At 39.2% G+C, this 16064-nt stretch overlaps 27 non-coding genes and 8 pseudogenes across 27 annotated transcripts; all 35 read right to left on the reverse strand.

Annotated features, from left to right (window-relative positions):
• Positions 1-117: 117 nt before the first annotated feature.
• Positions 118-236, reverse strand: LOC146024848 (5S ribosomal RNA; annotated as a pseudogene).
• Positions 237-582: 346 nt separating this feature from the next.
• On the reverse strand, positions 583-701 carry LOC146023914 (5S ribosomal RNA). Its single transcript, XR_014453315.1, has one exon. It is a non-coding gene; the product is annotated as a 5S ribosomal RNA (ribosomal RNA).
• A 344-nt stretch (positions 702-1045) lies between these two features.
• On the reverse strand, positions 1046-1164 carry LOC146022833 (5S ribosomal RNA). Its single transcript, XR_014452273.1, has one exon. It is a non-coding gene; the product is annotated as a 5S ribosomal RNA (ribosomal RNA).
• Positions 1165-1508: 344 nt separating this feature from the next.
• On the reverse strand, positions 1509-1627 carry LOC146022834 (5S ribosomal RNA). The gene has a single exon (XR_014452274.1). It is a non-coding gene; the product is annotated as a 5S ribosomal RNA (ribosomal RNA).
• Positions 1628-1971: 344 nt separating this feature from the next.
• Positions 1972-2090, reverse strand: LOC146023050 (5S ribosomal RNA). The gene has a single exon (XR_014452480.1). It is a non-coding gene; the product is annotated as a 5S ribosomal RNA (ribosomal RNA).
• Positions 2091-2435: 345 nt separating this feature from the next.
• On the reverse strand, positions 2436-2554 carry LOC146022125 (5S ribosomal RNA). The gene has a single exon (XR_014451593.1). It is a non-coding gene; the product is annotated as a 5S ribosomal RNA (ribosomal RNA).
• Positions 2555-2899: 345 nt separating this feature from the next.
• Positions 2900-3018, reverse strand: LOC146024648 (5S ribosomal RNA). The gene has a single exon (XR_014454020.1). It is a non-coding gene; the product is annotated as a 5S ribosomal RNA (ribosomal RNA).
• A 346-nt stretch (positions 3019-3364) lies between these two features.
• Positions 3365-3483, reverse strand: LOC146021672 (5S ribosomal RNA). Its single transcript, XR_014451149.1, has one exon. It is a non-coding gene; the product is annotated as a 5S ribosomal RNA (ribosomal RNA).
• A 345-nt stretch (positions 3484-3828) lies between these two features.
• On the reverse strand, positions 3829-3947 carry LOC146023051 (5S ribosomal RNA). The gene has a single exon (XR_014452481.1). It is a non-coding gene; the product is annotated as a 5S ribosomal RNA (ribosomal RNA).
• A 345-nt stretch (positions 3948-4292) lies between these two features.
• LOC146025155 (5S ribosomal RNA) lies at positions 4293-4411 on the reverse strand. Its single transcript, XR_014454073.1, has one exon. It is a non-coding gene; the product is annotated as a 5S ribosomal RNA (ribosomal RNA).
• Positions 4412-4756: 345 nt separating this feature from the next.
• On the reverse strand, positions 4757-4875 carry LOC146024641 (5S ribosomal RNA). The gene has a single exon (XR_014454012.1). It is a non-coding gene; the product is annotated as a 5S ribosomal RNA (ribosomal RNA).
• A 346-nt stretch (positions 4876-5221) lies between these two features.
• Positions 5222-5340, reverse strand: LOC146023697 (5S ribosomal RNA). The gene has a single exon (XR_014453106.1). It is a non-coding gene; the product is annotated as a 5S ribosomal RNA (ribosomal RNA).
• Positions 5341-5685: 345 nt separating this feature from the next.
• Positions 5686-5804, reverse strand: LOC146024649 (5S ribosomal RNA). Its single transcript, XR_014454021.1, has one exon. It is a non-coding gene; the product is annotated as a 5S ribosomal RNA (ribosomal RNA).
• Positions 5805-6150: 346 nt separating this feature from the next.
• On the reverse strand, positions 6151-6268 carry LOC146024665 (5S ribosomal RNA; annotated as a pseudogene).
• A 344-nt stretch (positions 6269-6612) lies between these two features.
• LOC146021690 (5S ribosomal RNA) lies at positions 6613-6731 on the reverse strand. Its single transcript, XR_014451167.1, has one exon. It is a non-coding gene; the product is annotated as a 5S ribosomal RNA (ribosomal RNA).
• Positions 6732-7076: 345 nt separating this feature from the next.
• LOC146024929 (5S ribosomal RNA) lies at positions 7077-7195 on the reverse strand (annotated as a pseudogene).
• A 346-nt stretch (positions 7196-7541) lies between these two features.
• LOC146024975 (5S ribosomal RNA) lies at positions 7542-7660 on the reverse strand (annotated as a pseudogene).
• Positions 7661-8005: 345 nt separating this feature from the next.
• Positions 8006-8124, reverse strand: LOC146022532 (5S ribosomal RNA). Its single transcript, XR_014451984.1, has one exon. It is a non-coding gene; the product is annotated as a 5S ribosomal RNA (ribosomal RNA).
• Positions 8125-8469: 345 nt separating this feature from the next.
• On the reverse strand, positions 8470-8588 carry LOC146023123 (5S ribosomal RNA). Its single transcript, XR_014452551.1, has one exon. It is a non-coding gene; the product is annotated as a 5S ribosomal RNA (ribosomal RNA).
• Positions 8589-8933: 345 nt separating this feature from the next.
• On the reverse strand, positions 8934-9052 carry LOC146022114 (5S ribosomal RNA). The gene has a single exon (XR_014451582.1). It is a non-coding gene; the product is annotated as a 5S ribosomal RNA (ribosomal RNA).
• Positions 9053-9399: 347 nt separating this feature from the next.
• On the reverse strand, positions 9400-9518 carry LOC146024004 (5S ribosomal RNA). Its single transcript, XR_014453402.1, has one exon. It is a non-coding gene; the product is annotated as a 5S ribosomal RNA (ribosomal RNA).
• A 327-nt stretch (positions 9519-9845) lies between these two features.
• Positions 9846-9964, reverse strand: LOC146024642 (5S ribosomal RNA). Its single transcript, XR_014454013.1, has one exon. It is a non-coding gene; the product is annotated as a 5S ribosomal RNA (ribosomal RNA).
• Positions 9965-10311: 347 nt separating this feature from the next.
• Positions 10312-10430, reverse strand: LOC146024994 (5S ribosomal RNA; annotated as a pseudogene).
• A 345-nt stretch (positions 10431-10775) lies between these two features.
• On the reverse strand, positions 10776-10884 carry LOC146025232 (5S ribosomal RNA; annotated as a pseudogene).
• Positions 10885-11229: 345 nt separating this feature from the next.
• Positions 11230-11348, reverse strand: LOC146024879 (5S ribosomal RNA; annotated as a pseudogene).
• Positions 11349-11694: 346 nt separating this feature from the next.
• On the reverse strand, positions 11695-11813 carry LOC146022453 (5S ribosomal RNA). Its single transcript, XR_014451910.1, has one exon. It is a non-coding gene; the product is annotated as a 5S ribosomal RNA (ribosomal RNA).
• Positions 11814-12157: 344 nt separating this feature from the next.
• On the reverse strand, positions 12158-12276 carry LOC146023694 (5S ribosomal RNA). Its single transcript, XR_014453103.1, has one exon. It is a non-coding gene; the product is annotated as a 5S ribosomal RNA (ribosomal RNA).
• Positions 12277-12621: 345 nt separating this feature from the next.
• Positions 12622-12740, reverse strand: LOC146022618 (5S ribosomal RNA). The gene has a single exon (XR_014452065.1). It is a non-coding gene; the product is annotated as a 5S ribosomal RNA (ribosomal RNA).
• A 346-nt stretch (positions 12741-13086) lies between these two features.
• On the reverse strand, positions 13087-13205 carry LOC146025436 (5S ribosomal RNA). The gene has a single exon (XR_014454134.1). It is a non-coding gene; the product is annotated as a 5S ribosomal RNA (ribosomal RNA).
• Positions 13206-13550: 345 nt separating this feature from the next.
• On the reverse strand, positions 13551-13669 carry LOC146025166 (5S ribosomal RNA). Its single transcript, XR_014454074.1, has one exon. It is a non-coding gene; the product is annotated as a 5S ribosomal RNA (ribosomal RNA).
• Positions 13670-14014: 345 nt separating this feature from the next.
• LOC146024068 (5S ribosomal RNA) lies at positions 14015-14133 on the reverse strand. Its single transcript, XR_014453463.1, has one exon. It is a non-coding gene; the product is annotated as a 5S ribosomal RNA (ribosomal RNA).
• A 344-nt stretch (positions 14134-14477) lies between these two features.
• Positions 14478-14596, reverse strand: LOC146022905 (5S ribosomal RNA). Its single transcript, XR_014452341.1, has one exon. It is a non-coding gene; the product is annotated as a 5S ribosomal RNA (ribosomal RNA).
• Positions 14597-14941: 345 nt separating this feature from the next.
• On the reverse strand, positions 14942-15060 carry LOC146024983 (5S ribosomal RNA; annotated as a pseudogene).
• Positions 15061-15406: 346 nt separating this feature from the next.
• On the reverse strand, positions 15407-15525 carry LOC146024121 (5S ribosomal RNA). The gene has a single exon (XR_014453513.1). It is a non-coding gene; the product is annotated as a 5S ribosomal RNA (ribosomal RNA).
• A 345-nt stretch (positions 15526-15870) lies between these two features.
• LOC146022454 (5S ribosomal RNA) lies at positions 15871-15989 on the reverse strand. Its single transcript, XR_014451911.1, has one exon. It is a non-coding gene; the product is annotated as a 5S ribosomal RNA (ribosomal RNA).
• Between the last annotated feature and the right edge of the window lie 75 nt (positions 15990-16064).

Genomic DNA, 16064 nt, shown 5'->3' on the forward strand with positions numbered 1-16064 from the left:
AGGTGATGGCTATTGTGTATGTTTGACCTCTTCTAAATGTCTGTGCTGGCAATAAAAAGAAAAAGTTTCCAATTTAAATAGATAGAGAATAAAAACAATTTGCCAGTAATGTGAAAAAACCTACAGCACCTGGTGTTCCCATGTGGTCTCCCACCCAAGTACTAACCAGGCCCAACACTGCTTAGCTTCCAAGATGAGACGCGATTGGGCCTATCCAATGTGGTATGGCTGTAGGTGAGATACATGCACTTTTTTGCCCTCTTCTACTTCTATCACCAGGTAAGCTAATAAAAAAGTTTCCTAACTGTTTTGGCTTAATGAAAAAAATCATGTTTTGGTAATGTAAAATGACCTACAGGACATGATATTAGCAGGGGATCTTAAATGAAACTACTAAAGAGGCTCATACACTGTTTAGCTGCCAAAAGCAGTTGGAATTGGGCCTAAACAGTGTGGTAAGTCTTTAGGTGATGGCTATTGTGTCTGTTTGACCTCTTCCAAATGTCTGTACTGGCAATAAAAAGAAAAAGTTTCCAATTTAAATAGCTAGAGAATAAAAACAATTTGCCAGTAATGTGAAAAAATCTACAGCACCAGGTGTTCCCATGTGGTCTCCCACCCAAGTACTAACCAGGCCCAACACTGCTTAGCTGCCAAGATCAGACGAGATTGGGCCTATCCAATGTGGTATGGCTGTAGGTGAGATACATGCTCTTTTTTGCCCTCTTCTCTTCTATCACCAGGTAAGCTAATAAAAAAGCTTCCTAACTGTTTTTGCTTACTGAAAAAAATCATGTGTTGGTAATGTAAAAAGACCTACAAGACATGATATTAGCAGGGGATCTTAAATTAAACTACTAAAGAGGCTCAACACTGTTTAGCTGCCAAAAACAGTTGGAATTGGGCCTAAACAGTGTGGTAAGTCTTTAGGTGATGGCTATTGTGTCTGTTTGACCTCTTACAAATGTCTCTACAGGCAATAAAAAGAAAAAGTTTCCAATTTAAATAGCTAGCGAATAAAAACAATTTGCCAGTAATGTGAAAAAACCTACAGCACCTGGTGTTCCCATGTGGTCTCCCACCCAAGTACTAACCAGGCCCAACACTGCTTAGCTTCCAAGATCAGCCGAGATTGGGCATATCCAATGTGGTATGGCTGTAGGTGAGATACAGGCACTTTTTTGCCCTCTTCTACTTCTATCACCAGGTAAGCTAATAAAAAAGTTTCGTAACTGTGTTTGCTTACTGAAAAAAATCATGTGTTGGCAATGTAAAAAGACCTACAGGACATGATATTAGCAGGGAATCTTAAATTAAACTACTAAAGAGGCTCAACACTGTTTAGCTGCCAAAAGCAGTTGGAATTGGGCCTAAACAGTGTGGTAAGTCTTTAGGTGATGGCTATGGTGTATGTTTGACCTCTTCTAAATGTCTGTGCTGGCAAAAAAAGAAAAAGTTTCCAATTTAAATAGATAGAGAATAAAAACAATTTGCCAGTAATGTGAAAAAACCTACAGCACCTGGTGTTCCCATGTGGTCTCCCACCCAAGTACTAACCAGGCCCAACACTGCTTAGCTTCCAAGATCAGCCGAGATTGGGCATATCCAATGTGGTATGGCTGTAGGTGAGATACAGGCACTTTTTTGCCCTCTTCTACTTCTATCACCAGGTAAGCTAATAAAAAAGTTTCGTAACTGTGTTTGCTTACTGAAAAAAATCATGTGTTGGCAATGTAAAAAGACCTACAGGACATGATATTAGCAGGGAATCTTAAATTAAACTACTAAAGAGGCTCAACACTGTTTAGCTGCCAAAAGCAGTTGGAATTGGGCCTAAACAGTGTGGTAAGTCTTTAGGTGATGGCTATGGTGTATGTTTGACCTCTTCTAAATTTCTGTGCTGGCAAAAAAAGAAAAAGTTTCCAATTTAAATAGATAGAGAATAAAAACAATTTGCCAGTAATGTGAAAAAACCTACAGCACCTGGTGTTCCCATGTGGTCTCCCACCCAAGTACTAACCAGGCCCTACACTGCTTAGCTGCCAAGATCAGACGAGATTGGGCCTATCCAATGTGGTATGGCTGTAGGTGAGATACAGGCACTTTTTTGCCCTCTTCTACTTCTATCACCAGGTAAGCTAATAAAAAAGTTTCGTAACTGTTTTTGCTTACTGAAAAAAATCATGTGTTGGCAATGTAAAAAGACCTACAGGACATGATATTAGCAGGGGATCTTAAATGAAACTACTAAAGAGGCTCAACACTGTTTAGCTGCCAAAAGCAGTTGGAATTGGGCCTAAACAGTGTGGTAAGTCTTTAGGTGATGGCTATTGTGTCTGTTTGACCTCTTACAAATGTCTCTACAGGCAATAAAAAGAAAAAGTTTCCAATTTAAATAGCTAGAGAATAAAAACAATTTGCCAGTAATGTGAAAAAACCTACAGCACCTGGTGTTCCCATGTGGTCTCCCACCCAAGTACTAACCAGACCCAACACTGCTTAGCTTCCAAGATCAGACGAGATTGGGCATATCCAATGTGGTATGGCTGTAGGTGAGATACATGCACTTTTTTGCCCTCTTCTACTTCTATCACCAGGTAAGCTAATAAAAAAGTTTCGTAACTGTTTTTGCTTACTGAAAAAAATCATGTGTTGGCAATGTAAAAAGACCTACAGGACATGATATTAGCAGGGGATCTTAAATTAAACTACTAAAGAGGCTCAACACTGTTTAGCTGCCAAAAGCAGTTGGAATTGGGCCTAAACAGTGTGGTAAGTCTTTAGGTGATGGCTATTGTGTATGTTTGACCTCTTCTAAATGTCTGTGCTGGCAATAAAAAGAAAAAGTTTCCAATTTAAATAGATAGAGAATAAAAACAATTTGCCAGTAATGTGAAAAAACCTACAGCAACTGGTGTTCCCATGTGGTCTCCCACCCAAGTACTCACCAGGCCCAACACTGCTTAGCTTCCAAGATCAGACGAGATTGGGCCTATCCAATGTGGTATGGCTGTAGGTGAGATACATGCACTTTTTTGCCCTCTTCTACTTCTATCACCAGGTAAGCTAATAAAAAAGTTTCCTAACTGTTTTGGCTTAATGAAAAAAATCATGTTTTGGTAATGTAAAAAGACCTACAGGACATGATATTAGCAGGGGATCTTAAATGAAACTACTAAAGAGGCTCATACACTGTTTAGCTGCCAAAAGCAGTTGGAATTGGGCCTAAACAGTGTGGTAAGTCTTTAGGTGATGGCTATTGTGTCTGTTTGACCTCTTCCAAATGTCTGTACTGGCAATAAAAAGAAAAAGTTTCCAATTTAAATAGCTAGAGAATAAAAACAATTTGCCAGTAATGTGAAAAAACCTACAGCACCAGGTGTTCCCATGTGGTCTCCCACCCAAGTACTAACCAGGCCCAACACTGCTTAGCTTCCAAGATCAGACGAGATTGGGCACATCCAATGTGGTATGGCTGTAGGTGAGATACAGGCACTTTTTTGCCCTCTTTTACTTCTATCACCAGGTAAGCTAATAAAAAAGTTTCGTAACTGTTTTTGCTTACTGAAAAAAATCATGTGTTGGCAATGTAAAAAGACCTACAGGACATGATATTAGCAGGGGATCTTAAATTAAACTACTAAAGAGGCTCAACACTGTTTAGCTGCCAAAAGCAGTTGGAATTGGGCCTAAACAGTGTGGTAAGTCTTTAGGTGATGGCTATTGTGTATGTTTGACCTCTTCTAAATGTCTGTGCTGGCAATAAAAAGAAAAAGTTTCCAATTTAAATAGATAGAGAATAAAAACAATTTGCCAGTAATGTGAAAAAACCTACAGCACCTGGTGTTCCCATGTGGTCTCCCACCCAAGTACTAACCAGGCCCTACACTGCTTAGCTGCCAAGATCAGACGAGATTGGGCCTATCCAATGTGGTATGGCTGTAGGTGAGATACAGGCACTTTTTTGCCCTCTTCTACTTCTATCACCAGGTAAGCTAATAAAAAAGTTTCGTAACTGTTTTTGCTTACTGAAAAAAATCATGTGTTGGCAATGTAAAAAGACCTACAGGACATGATATTAGCAGGGGATCTTAAATGAAACTACTAAAGAGGCTCAACACTGTTTAGCTGCCAAAAGCAGTTGGAATTGGGCCTAAACAGTGTGGTAAGTCTTTAGGTGATGGCTATTGTGTCTGTTTGACCTCTTACAAATGTCTCTACAGGCAATAAAAAGAAAAAGTTTCCAATTTAAATAGCTAGAGAATAAAAACAATTTGCCAGTAATGTGAAAAAACCTACAGCACCTGGTGTTCCCATGTGGTCTCCCACCCAAGTACTAACCAGGCCCAACACTGCTTAGCTTCCAAGATCAGACGAGATTGGGCATATCCAATGTGGTATGGCTGTAGGTGAGATACAGGCACTTTTTTGCCCTCTTCTACTTCTATTACCAGGTAAGCTAATAAAAAAGTTTCGTAATTGTTTTTGCTTACTGAAAAAAATCATGTGTTGGCAATGTAAAAAGACCTACAGGACATGATATTAGCAGGGGATCTTAAATTAAACTACTAAAGAGGCTCAACACTGTTTAGCTGCCAAAAGCAGTTGGAATTGGACCTAAACAGTGTGGTAAGTCTTTAGGTGATGGCTATTGTGTATGTTTGACCTCTTCTAAATGTCTGTGCTGGCAATAAAAAGAAAAAGTTTCCAATTTAAATAGATAGAGAATAAAAACAATTTGCCAGTAACGTGAAAAAACCTACAGCACCTGGTGTTCCCATGTGGTCTCCCACCCAAGTACTAACCAGGCCCAACACTGCTTAGCTTCCAAGATGAGACGAGATTGGGCCTATCCAATGTGGTATGGCTGTAGGTGAGATACATGCACTTTTTTGCCCTCTTCTACTTCTATCACCAGGTAAGCTAATAAAAAAGTTTCCTAACTGTTTTGGCTTAATGAAAAAAATCATGTTTTGGTAATGTAAAATGACCTACAGGACATGATATTAGCAGGGGATCTTAAATGAAACTACTAAAGAGGCTCATACACTGTTTAGCTGCCAAAAGCAGTTGGAATTGGGCCTAAACAGTGTGGTAAGTCTTTAGGTGATGGCTATTGTGTCTGTTTGACCTCTTACAAATGTCTCTACAGGCAATAAAAAGAAAAAGTTTCCAATTTAAATAGCTAGAGAATAAAAGCAATTTGCCAGTAATGTGAAAAAACCTACAGCACCTGGTGTTCCCATGTGGTCTCCCACCCAAGTACTAACCAGGCCCAACACTGCTTAGCTTCCAAGATAAGACGAGATTGGGCATATCCAATGTGGTATGGCTGTAGGTGAGATACAGGAACTTTTTTGCCCTCTTCTACTTCTATCACCAGGTAAGCTAATAAAAAAGTTTCGTAACTGTTTTTGCTTACTGAAAAAAATCATGTGTTGGCATTGTAAAAAGACCTACAGGACATGATATTAGCAGGGGATCTTAAATTAAACTACTAAAGAGGCTCAACACTGTTTAGCTGCCAAAAGCAGTTGGAATTGGGCCTAAACAGTGTGGTAAGTCTTTAGGTGATGGCTATTGTGTATGTTTGACCTCTTCTAAATGTCTGTGCTGGCAATAAAAAGAAAAAGTTTCCAATTTAAATAGATAGAGAATAAAAACAATTTGCCAGTAATGTGAAAAAACCTACAGCAACTGGTGTTCCCATGTGGTCTCCCACCCAAGTACTCACCAGGCCCAACACTGCTTAGCTTCCAAGATCAGACGAGATTGGGCCTATCCAATGTGGTATGGCTGTAGGTGAGATACATGCACTTTTTTGCCCTCTTCTACTTCTATCACCAGGTAAGCTAATAAAAAAGTTTCCTAACTGTTTTGGCTTAATGAAAAAAATCATGTTTTGGTAATGTAAAAAGACCTACAGGACATGATATTAGCAGGGGATCTTAAATGAAACTACTAAAGAGGCTCATACACTGTTTAGCTGCCAAAAGCAGTTGGAATTGGGCCTAAACAGTGTGGTAAGTCTTTAGGTGATGGCTATTGTGTCTGTTTGACCTCTTCCAAATGTCTGTACTGGCAATAAAAAGAAAAAGTTTCCAATTTAAATAGCTAGAGAATAAAAACAATTTGCCAGTAATGTGAAAAAACCTACAGCACCAGGTGTTCCCATGTGGTCTCCCACCCATTACTAACCAGGCCCAACACTGCTTAGCTTCCAAGATCAGACGAGATTGGGCCTATCCAATGTGGTATGGCTGTAGGTGACATACATGCTCTTTTTTGCCCTCTTCTCTTCTATCACCAGGTAAGCTAATAAAAAAGCTTCCTAACTGTTTTTGCTTACTGAAAAAAATCATGTGTTGGTAAAGTAAAAAGACCTACAGGACATGATATTAGCAGGGGATCTTAAATTAAACTACTAAAGAGGCTCAACACTGTTTAGCTGCCAAAAGCAGTTGGAATTGGGCCTAAACAGTGTGGTAAGTCTTTAGGTGATGGCTATTGTGTCTGTTTGACCTCTTACAAATGTCTCTACAGGCAATAAAAAGAAAAAGTTTCCAATTTAAATAGCTAGAGAATAAAAACAATTTGCCAGTAATGTGAAAAAACCTACAGCACCTAGTGTTCCCATGTGGTCTCCCACCCAAGTACTAACCAGGCCCAACACTGCTTAGCTTCCAAGATCAGACGAGATTGGGCATATCCAATGTGGTATGGCTGTAGGTGAGATACAGGCACTTTTTTGCCCTCTTCTCATACCATAACCAGGTAAGCTAATAAAAAAGTTTCCTAACTGTTTTGGCTTAATGAAAAAAATCATGTTTTGGTAATGTAAAAAGACCTACAGGACGTGATATTAGCAGGGGATCTTAAATTAAACTACTAAAGAGGCTCAACACTGTTTAGCTGCCAAAAGCAGTTGGAATTGGGCCTAAACAGTGTGGTAAGTCTTTAGGTGATGGCTATTGTGTATGTTTGACCTCTTCTAAATGTCTGTGCTGGCAATAAAAAGAAAAAGTTTCCAATTTAAATAGATAGAGAATAAAAACAATTTGCCAGTAATGTGAAAAAACCTACAGCAACTGGTGTTCCCATGTGGTCTCCCACCAAAGTACTAACCAGGCCCAACACTGCTTAGCTTCCAAGATCAGACGAGATTGGGCCTATCCAATGTGGTATGGATGTAGGTGAGATACATGCACTTTTTTGCCCTCTTCTACTTCTATCACCAGGTAAGCTAATAAAAAAGTTTCCTAACTGTTTTCGCTTAATGAAAAAAATCATGTTTTGGTAATGTAAAAAGACCTACAGGACATGATATTAGCAGGGGATCTTAAATGAAACTACTAAAGAGGCTCATACACTGTTTAGCTGCCAAAAGCAGTTGGAATTAAGCCTAAACAGTGTGGTAAGTCTTTAGGTGATGGCTATTGTGTCTGTTTGACCTCTTCCAAATGTCTGTACTGGCAATAAAAAGAAAAAGTTTCCAATTTAAATAGCTAGAGAATAAAAACAATTTGCCAGTAATGTGAAAAAACCTACAGCACCAGGTGTTCCCATGTGGTCTCCCACCCAAGTACTAACCATGCCCAACACTGGTTAGCTTCCAAGATCAGACGAGATTGGGCCTATCCAATGTGGTATGGTTGTAGGTGAGATACATGCTCCTTTTTGCCCTCTTCTCTTCTATCACCAGGTAAGCTAATAAAAAAGTTTCCTAACTGTTTTGGCTTAATGAAAAAAATCATGTTTTGGTAATGTAAAATGACCTACAGGACATGATATTAGCAGGGGATCTTAAATGAAACTACTAAAGAGGCTCATACACTGTTTAGCTGCCAAAAGCAGTTGGAATTGGGCCTAAACAGTGTGGTAAGTCTTTAGGTGATGGCTATTGCGTCTGTTTGACCTCTTCCAAATGTCTGTACTGGCAATAAAAAGAAAAAGTTTCCAATTTAAATAGCTAGAGAATAAAAACAATTTGCCAGTAATGTGAAAAAACCTACAGCACCAGGTGTTCCCATGTGGTCTCCCACCCAAGTACTAACCAGGCCCAACACTGCTTAGCTTACAAGATCAGATGAGATTGGGCATATCCAATGTGGTATGGCTGTAGGTGAGATACAGGCACTTTTTTGCCCTCTTCTACTTCTATCACCAGGTAAGCTAATAAAAAAGTTTCGTAACTGTTTTTGCTTACTGAAAAAAATCATGTGTTGGCAATGTAAAAAGACCTACAGGACATGATATTAGCAGGGGATCTTAAATTAAACTACTAAGGAGGCTCAACACTGTTTAGCTGCCAAAAGCAGTTGGAATTGGGCCTAAACAGTGTGGTAAGTCTTTAGGTGATGGCTATTGTGTATGTTTGACCTCTTACAAATGTCTCTACAGGCAATAAAAAGAAAAAGTTTCCAATTTAAATAGCTAGAGAATAAAAACAATTTGCCAGTAATGTGAAAAAACCTACAGCACCTGGTGTTCCCATGTGGTCTCCCACCCAAGTACTAACCAGGCCCAACACTGCTTAGCTTCTAAGATCAGACGAGATTGGGCATAACCAATGTGGTATGGCCGTAGGTGAGATACAGGCACTTTTTTGCCCTCTTCTACTTCTATCACCAGGTAAGCTAATAAAAAAGTTTCCTAACTGTTTTTGCTTACTGAAAAAAATCATGTGTTGGCAATGTAAAAAGACCTACAGGACATGATATTAGCAGGGGATCTTAAATTAAACTACTCAAGAGGCTCAACACTGTTTAGCTGCCAAAAGCAGTTGGAATTGGTCCTAAACAGTGTGGTAAGTCTTTAGGTGATGGCTATTGTGTATGTTTGACCTCTTCTAAATGTCTGTGCTGGCAATAAAAAGAAAAAGTTTCCAATTTAAATAGATAGAAAATAAAAACAATTTGCCAGTAATATGAAAAAACCTACAGCACCTGGTGTTCCCATGTGGTCTCCCACCCAAGTACTAACCAGGCCCAACACTGCTTAGCTTCCAAGATCAGACGAGATTGGGCCTATCCAATGTGGTATGGCTGTAGGTGAGATACATGCACTTTTTTGCCCTCTTCTACTTCTATCACCAGGTAAGCTAATAAAAAAGTTTCCTAACTGTTTTGGCTTAATGGAAAAAAATCATGTTTTGGTAATGTAAAATGACCTACAGGACATGATATTAGCAGGGGATCTTAAATGAAACTACTAAAGAGGCTCATACACTGTTTAGCTGCCAAAAGCAGTTGGAATTGGGCCTAAACAGTGTGGTAAGTCTTTAGGTGATGGCTATTGTGTCTGTTTGACCTCTTCCAAATGTCTGTACTGGCAATAAAAAGAAAAAGTTTCCAATTTAAATAGCTAGAGAATAAAAACAATTTGCCAGTAATGTGAAAAAACTTACAGCACCAGGTGTTCCCATGTGGTCTCCCACCCAAGTACTAACCAGGCCCAACACTGCTTAGCTGCCAAGATCAGACGAGATTGGGCCTATCCAATGTGGTATGGCTGTAGGTGAGATACAGGCACTTTTTTGCCCTCTTCTACTTCTATCACCAGGTAAGCTAATAAAAAAGTTTCGTAACTGTTTTTGCTTACTGAAAAAAATCATGTGTTGGCAATGTAAAAAGACCTACAGGACATGATATTAGCAGGGGATCTTAAATTAAACTACTAAAGAGGCTCAACACTGTTTAGCTGCCAAAAGCAGTTGGAATTGGGCCTAAACAGTGTGGTAAGTCTTTAGGTGATGGCTATTGTGTATGTTTGTGCTGGCAATAAAAAGAAAAAGTTTCCAATTTAAATAGATAGAAAATAAAAACAATTTGCCAGTAATGTGAAAAAACCTACAGCACCTGGTGTTCCCATGTGGTCTCCCACCCAAGTACTAACCAGGCCCAACACTGCTTAGCTTCCAAGATGAGACGAGATTGGGCCTATCCAATGTGGTATGGCTGTAGGTGAGATACATGCACTTTTTTGCCCTCTTCTACTTCAATCACCAGGTAAGCTAATAAAAAAGTTTCCTAACTGTTTTGGCTTAATGGAAAAAAATCATGTTTTGGTAATGTAAAATGACCTACAGGACATGATATTAGCAGGGGATTTTAAATGAAACTACTAAAGAGGCTCATACACTGTTTAGCTGCCAAAAGCAGTTGGAATTGGGCCTAAACAGTGTGGTAAGTCTTTAGGTGATGGCTATTGTGTCTGTTTGACCTCTTCCAAATGTCTGTACTGGCAATAAAAAGAAAAAGTTTCCAATTTAAATAGCTAGAGAATAAAAACAATTTGCCAGTAATGTGAAAAAACCTACAGCACCAGGTGTTCCCATGTGGTCTCCCACCCAAGTACTAATCAGGCCCAACACTGCTTAGCTTACAAGATCAGACGAGATTGGGCCAATCCAATGTGGTATGGATGTAGGTGAGATACATGCTCCTTTTTGCCCTCTTCTCTTCTATCACCAGGTAAGCTAATAAAAAAGCTTCCTAACTGTTTTTTGCTTACTGAAAAAAATCATGTGTCGGTAATGTAAAAAGACCTACAGGACATGATATTAGCAGGGGATCTTAAATGAAACTACTAAAGAGGCTCAACACTGTTTAGCTGCCAAAAGCAGTTGGAATTGGGCCTAAACAGTGTGGTAAGTCTTTAGGTGATGGCTATTGCGTCTGTTTGACCTCTTCCAAATGTCTGTACTGGCAATAAAAAGAAAAAGTTTCCAATTAAAATAGCTAGAGAATAAAAACAATTTGCCAGTAATGTGAAAAAACCTACAGCACCAGGTGTTCCCATACCCAAGTACTAACCAGGTCCAACACTGCTTAGCTGCCAAGATCAGACGAGATTGGGCTTATCCAATGTGGTATGGCTGTAGGTGAGATACAGGCACTTTTTTGCCCTCTTCTACTTCTATCACCAGGTAAGCTAATAAAAAAGTTTCGTAACTGTTTTTGCTTACTGAAAAAAATCATGTGTTGGCAATGTAAAAAGACCTACAGGACATGATATTAGCAGGGGATCTTAAATGAAACTACTAAAGAGGCTCAACACTGTGTAGCTGCCAAAAGCAGTTGGAATTGGGCCTAAACAGTGTGGTAAGTCTTTAGGTGATGGCTATTGTGTCTGTTTGACCTCTTACAAATGTCTCTACAGGCAATAAAAAGAAAAAGTTTCCAATTTAAATAGCTAGAGAATAAAAACAATTTGCCAGTAATGTGAAAAAACCTACAGCACATGGTGTTCCCATGTGGTCTCCCACCCAAGTACTAACCAGGCCTAACACTGCTTAGCTTCTAAGATCAGACGAGATTGGGCATATCCAATGTGGTATGGCTGTAGGTGAGATACAGGCACTTTTTTGCCCTCTTCTACTTCTATCACCAGGTAAGCTAATAAAAAAGTTTCGTAACTGTTTTTGCTTACTGAAAAAAATCATGTGTTGGCAATGTAAAAAGACCTACAGGACATGATATTAGCAGGGGATCTTAAATTAAACTACTAAAGAGGCTCAACACTGTTTAGCTGCCAAAAGCAGTTGGAATTGGTCCTAAACAGTGTGGTAAGTCTTTAGGTGATGGCTATTGTGTATGTTTGACCTCTTCTAAATGTCTGTGCTGGCAATAAAAAGAAAAAGTTTCCAATTTAAATAGCTAGAGAATAAAAACAATTTGCCAGTAATGTGAAAAAAACCTACAGCACCAGGTGTTCCCATGTGGTCTCCCACCCAAGTACTAACCAGGCCCAACACTGCTTAGCTTCCAAGATCAGACGAGATTGGGCCTATCCAATGTGGTATGGCTGTAGGTGAGATACATGCTCCTTTTTGCCCTTTTCTCTTCTATCACCAGGTAAGTTAATAAAAAAGCTTCCTAACTGTTTTTGCTTACTGAAAAAAATCATGTGTTGGTAATGTAAAAAGACCTACAGGACATGATATTAGCAGGGGATCTTAAATGAAACTACTAAAGAGGCTCAACACTGTTTAGCTGCCAAAAGCAGTTGGAATTGGGCCTAAACAGTGTGGTAAGTCTTAAGGTGATGGCTATTGCGTCTGTTTGACCTCTTCCAAATGTCTGTACTGGCAATAAAAAGAAAAAGTTTCCAATTTAAATAGCTAGAGAATAAAAACAATTTGCCAGTAATGTGAAAAAACCTACAGCACCAGGTGTTCCAATGTGGTCTCCCAACCAAGAACTAACCAGGCCCAACACTGCTTAGCTTCCAAGATCAGATGAGATTGGGCATATCCAATGTGGTATGGCTGTAGGTGAGATACAGGCACTTTTTTGCCCTCTTCTACTTCTATCACCAGGTAAGCTAATAAAAAAGTTTCGTAACTGTTTTTGCTTACTGAAAAAAATCATGTGTTGGCAATGTAAAAAGACCTACAGGACATGATATTAGCAGGGGATCTTAAATTAAACTACTAAAGAGGCTCAACACTGTTTAGCTGCCAAAAGCAGTTGGAATTGGGCCTAAACAGTGTGGTAAGTCTTAAGTTGATGGCTATTGTGTATGTTTGACCTCTTCTAAATGTCTGTGCTGGCAATAAAAAGAAAAAGTTTCCAATTTAAATAGATAGAGAATAAAAACAATTTGCCAGTAATGTGAAAAAACCTACAGCACCTGGTGTTCCCATGTGGTCTCCCACCAAAGTACTAACCAGGCCCAACACTGCTTAGCTTCCAAGATCAGACGAGATTGGGCCTATCCAATGTGGTATGGCTGTAGGTGAGATACAGGCACTTTTTTGCCCTCTTCTACTTCTATCACCAGGTAAGCTAATAAAAAAGTTTCCTAACTGTTTTGGCTTAATGAAAAAAATCATGTTTTGGTAATGTAAAAAGACCTACAGGACATGATATTAGCAGGGGATCTTAAATGAAACTACTAAAGAGGCTCATACACTGTTTAGCTGCCAAAAGCAGTTGGAATTGGGCCTAAACAGTGTGGTATGTCTTTAGGTGATGGCTATTGTGTCTGTTTGACCTCTTCCAAATGTCTGTACTGGCAATAAAAAGAAAAAGTTTCCAATTTAAATAGCTAGAGAATAAAAACAATTTGCCAGTAATGTGAAAAAACCTACAGCACCAGGTGTTCCCATGTGGTCTCCCACCCAAGTACTAACCAGGCCCAACACTGCTTAGCTTCCAAGATCAGACGAGATTGGGCATATCCAATGTGGTATGGCTGTAGGTGAGATACAGGCACTTTTTTGCCCTCTTCTACTTCTATCACCAGGTAAGCTAATAAAAAAGTTTCGTAACTGTTTTTGCTTACTGAAAAAAATCATGTGTTCGTGATGTAAAAAGACCTACAGGACATGATATTAGCAGGGGATCTTATATTAAACTACTAAAGAGGCTCAACACTGTTTAGCTGCCAAAAGCAGTTGGAATTGGGCCTAAACAGTGTGGTAAGTCTTTAGGTGATGGCTATTGTGTCTGTTTGACCTCTTACAAATGTCTCTACAGGCAATAAAAAGAAAAAGTTTCCAATTTAAATAGCTAGAGAATAAAAACAATTTGCCAGTCATGTGAAAAAACCTACAGCACCTGGTGTTCCCATGTGGTCTCCCACCCAAGTACTAACCAGGCCCAACACTGCTTAGCTTCCAAGATCAGACGAGATTGGGCATATCCAATGTGGTATGGCTGTAGGTGAGATACAGGCACTTTTTTGCCCTCTTCTACTTCTATCACCAGGTAAGCTAATAAAAAAGTTTCGTAACTGTTTTTGCTTACTGAAAAAAATCATGTGTTGGCAATGTAAAAAGACCTACAGGACATGATATTAGCAGGGGATCTTAAATTAAACTACTAAAGAGGCTCAACACTGTTTAGCTGCCAAAAGCAGTTGGAATTGGGCCTAAACAGTGTGGTAAGTCTTTAGGTGATGGCTATGGTGTATGTTTGACCTCTTCTAAATGTCTGTGCTGGCAATAAAAAGAAAAAGTTTCCAATTTAAATAGATAGAGAATAAAAACAATTTGCCAGTAATGTGAAAAAACCTACAGCACCTGGCGTTCCCATGTGGTCTCCCACCCAAGTACTAACCAGGCCCAACACTGCTTAGCTGCCAAGATCAGACAAGATTGGGTCTATCCAATGTGGTATGGCTGTAGGTGAGATGCATGCTCTTTTTTGCCCTCTTCTCTTCTATCACCAGGTAAGCTAATAAAAAAGCTTCCTAACTGTTTTTGCTTGCTAAAAAAAATCATGTTTTGGTAATGTAAAAAGACCTACAGGACATGATATTAGCAGGGGATCTTAAATTAAACTACTAAAGAGGCTCAACACTGTTTAGCTGCCAAAAGCAGTTGGAATTGGGCCTAAACAGTGTGGTAAGTCTTTAGGTGATGGCTATTGTGTCTGTTTGACCTCTTACAAATGTCTCTACAGGCAATAAAAAGAAAAAGTTTCCAATTTAAATAGCTAGAGAATAAAAACAATTTGCCAGTAATGTGAAAAAACCTACAGCACCTGGTGTTCCCATGTGGTCTCCCACCCAAGTACTAACCAGGTCCAACACTGCTTAGCTTCCAAGATCAGACGAGATTGGGCATATCCAATGTGGAATGGCTGTAGGTGAGATACAGGCACTTTTTTGCCCTCTTCTACTTCTATCACCAGGTAAGCTAATAAAAAAGTTTTGTAACTGTTTTTGCTTACTGAAAAAAATCATGTGTTGGCAATGTAAAAAGACCTACAGGACATGATATTAGCAGGGAATCTTAAATTAAACTACTAAAGAGGCTTAACACTGTTTAGCTGCCAAAAGCAGTTGGAATTGGGCCTAAACAGTGTGGTAAGTCTTTAGGTGATGGCTATTGTGTATGTTTGACCTCTTCTAAATGTCTGTGCTGGCAATAAAAAGAAAAAGTTTCCAATTTAAATAGATAGAGAATAAAAACAATTTGCCAGTAATGTGAAAAAACCTACAGCACCTGGTGTTCCCATGTGGTCTCCCACCCAAGTACTAACCAGTCCCAACACTGCTTAGCTGCCAAGATCAGACAAGATTGGGCCTATCCAATGTGGTATGGCTGTAGGTGAGATACATGCACTTTTTTGCCCTCTTCTACTTCTATCACCAGGTAAGCTAATAAAAAAGTTTCCTAACTGTTTTTGCTTAATGAAAAAAATCATGTTTTGGTAATGTAAAAAGACCTACAGGACATGATATTAGCAGGGGATCTTAAATGAAAATACTAAAGAGGCTCATACACTGTTTAGCTGCCAAAAGCAGTTGGAATTGGGACTAAACAGTGTGGTAAGTCTTTAGGTGATGGCTATTGTGTCTGTTTGACCTCTTCCAAATGTCTGTACTGGCAATAAAAAGAAAAAGTTTCCAATTTAAATAGCTAGAGAATAAAAACAATTTGCCAGTAATGTGAAAAAACCTACAGCACCAGATGTTCCCATGTGGTCTCCCACCCAAGTACTAACCAGGCCCAACACTGCTTAGCTTCCAAGATCAGACAAGATTGGGCCTATCCAATGTGGTATGGCTGTAGGTGAGATACATGCTCTTTCTTGCCCTCTTCTCTTCTATCACCAGGTAAGCTAATAAAAAAGTTTCCTAACTGTTTTGGCTTAATAAAAAAAATTATGTTTTGGTAATGTAAAATGACCTACAGGACATGATATTAGCAGGGGATCTTAAATGAAACTACTAAAGAGGCTCATACACTGTTTAGCTGCCAAAAGCAGTTGGAATTGGGCCTAAACAGTGTGGTAAGTCTTTAGGTGATGGCTATTGTGTCTGTTTGACCTCTTCCAAATGTCTGAACTGGCAATAAAAAGAAAAAGTTTCCAATTTAAATAGCTAAAAAATAAAAACAATTTGCCAGTAATGTGAAAAAACCTACAGCACCAGGTGTTCCCATGTGGTCTCCCACCCAAGTACTAACCAGGCCCAACACTGCTTAGCTTCCAAGATCAGACGAGATTGGGCCTATCCAATGTGGTATGGCTGTAGGTGAGATACATGCACTTTTTTGCCCTCTTCTACTTCTATCACCAGGTAAGCTAATAAAAAAGTTTCCTAACTGTTTT

The sequence above is a fragment of the Crinia signifera genome, chromosome 7 (genome assembly GCF_055691185.1).
Source record: "Crinia signifera chromosome 7, ASM5569118v1, whole genome shotgun sequence".
Classification (NCBI taxonomy): Eukaryota; Metazoa; Chordata; class Amphibia; order Anura; family Myobatrachidae; genus Crinia; species Crinia signifera.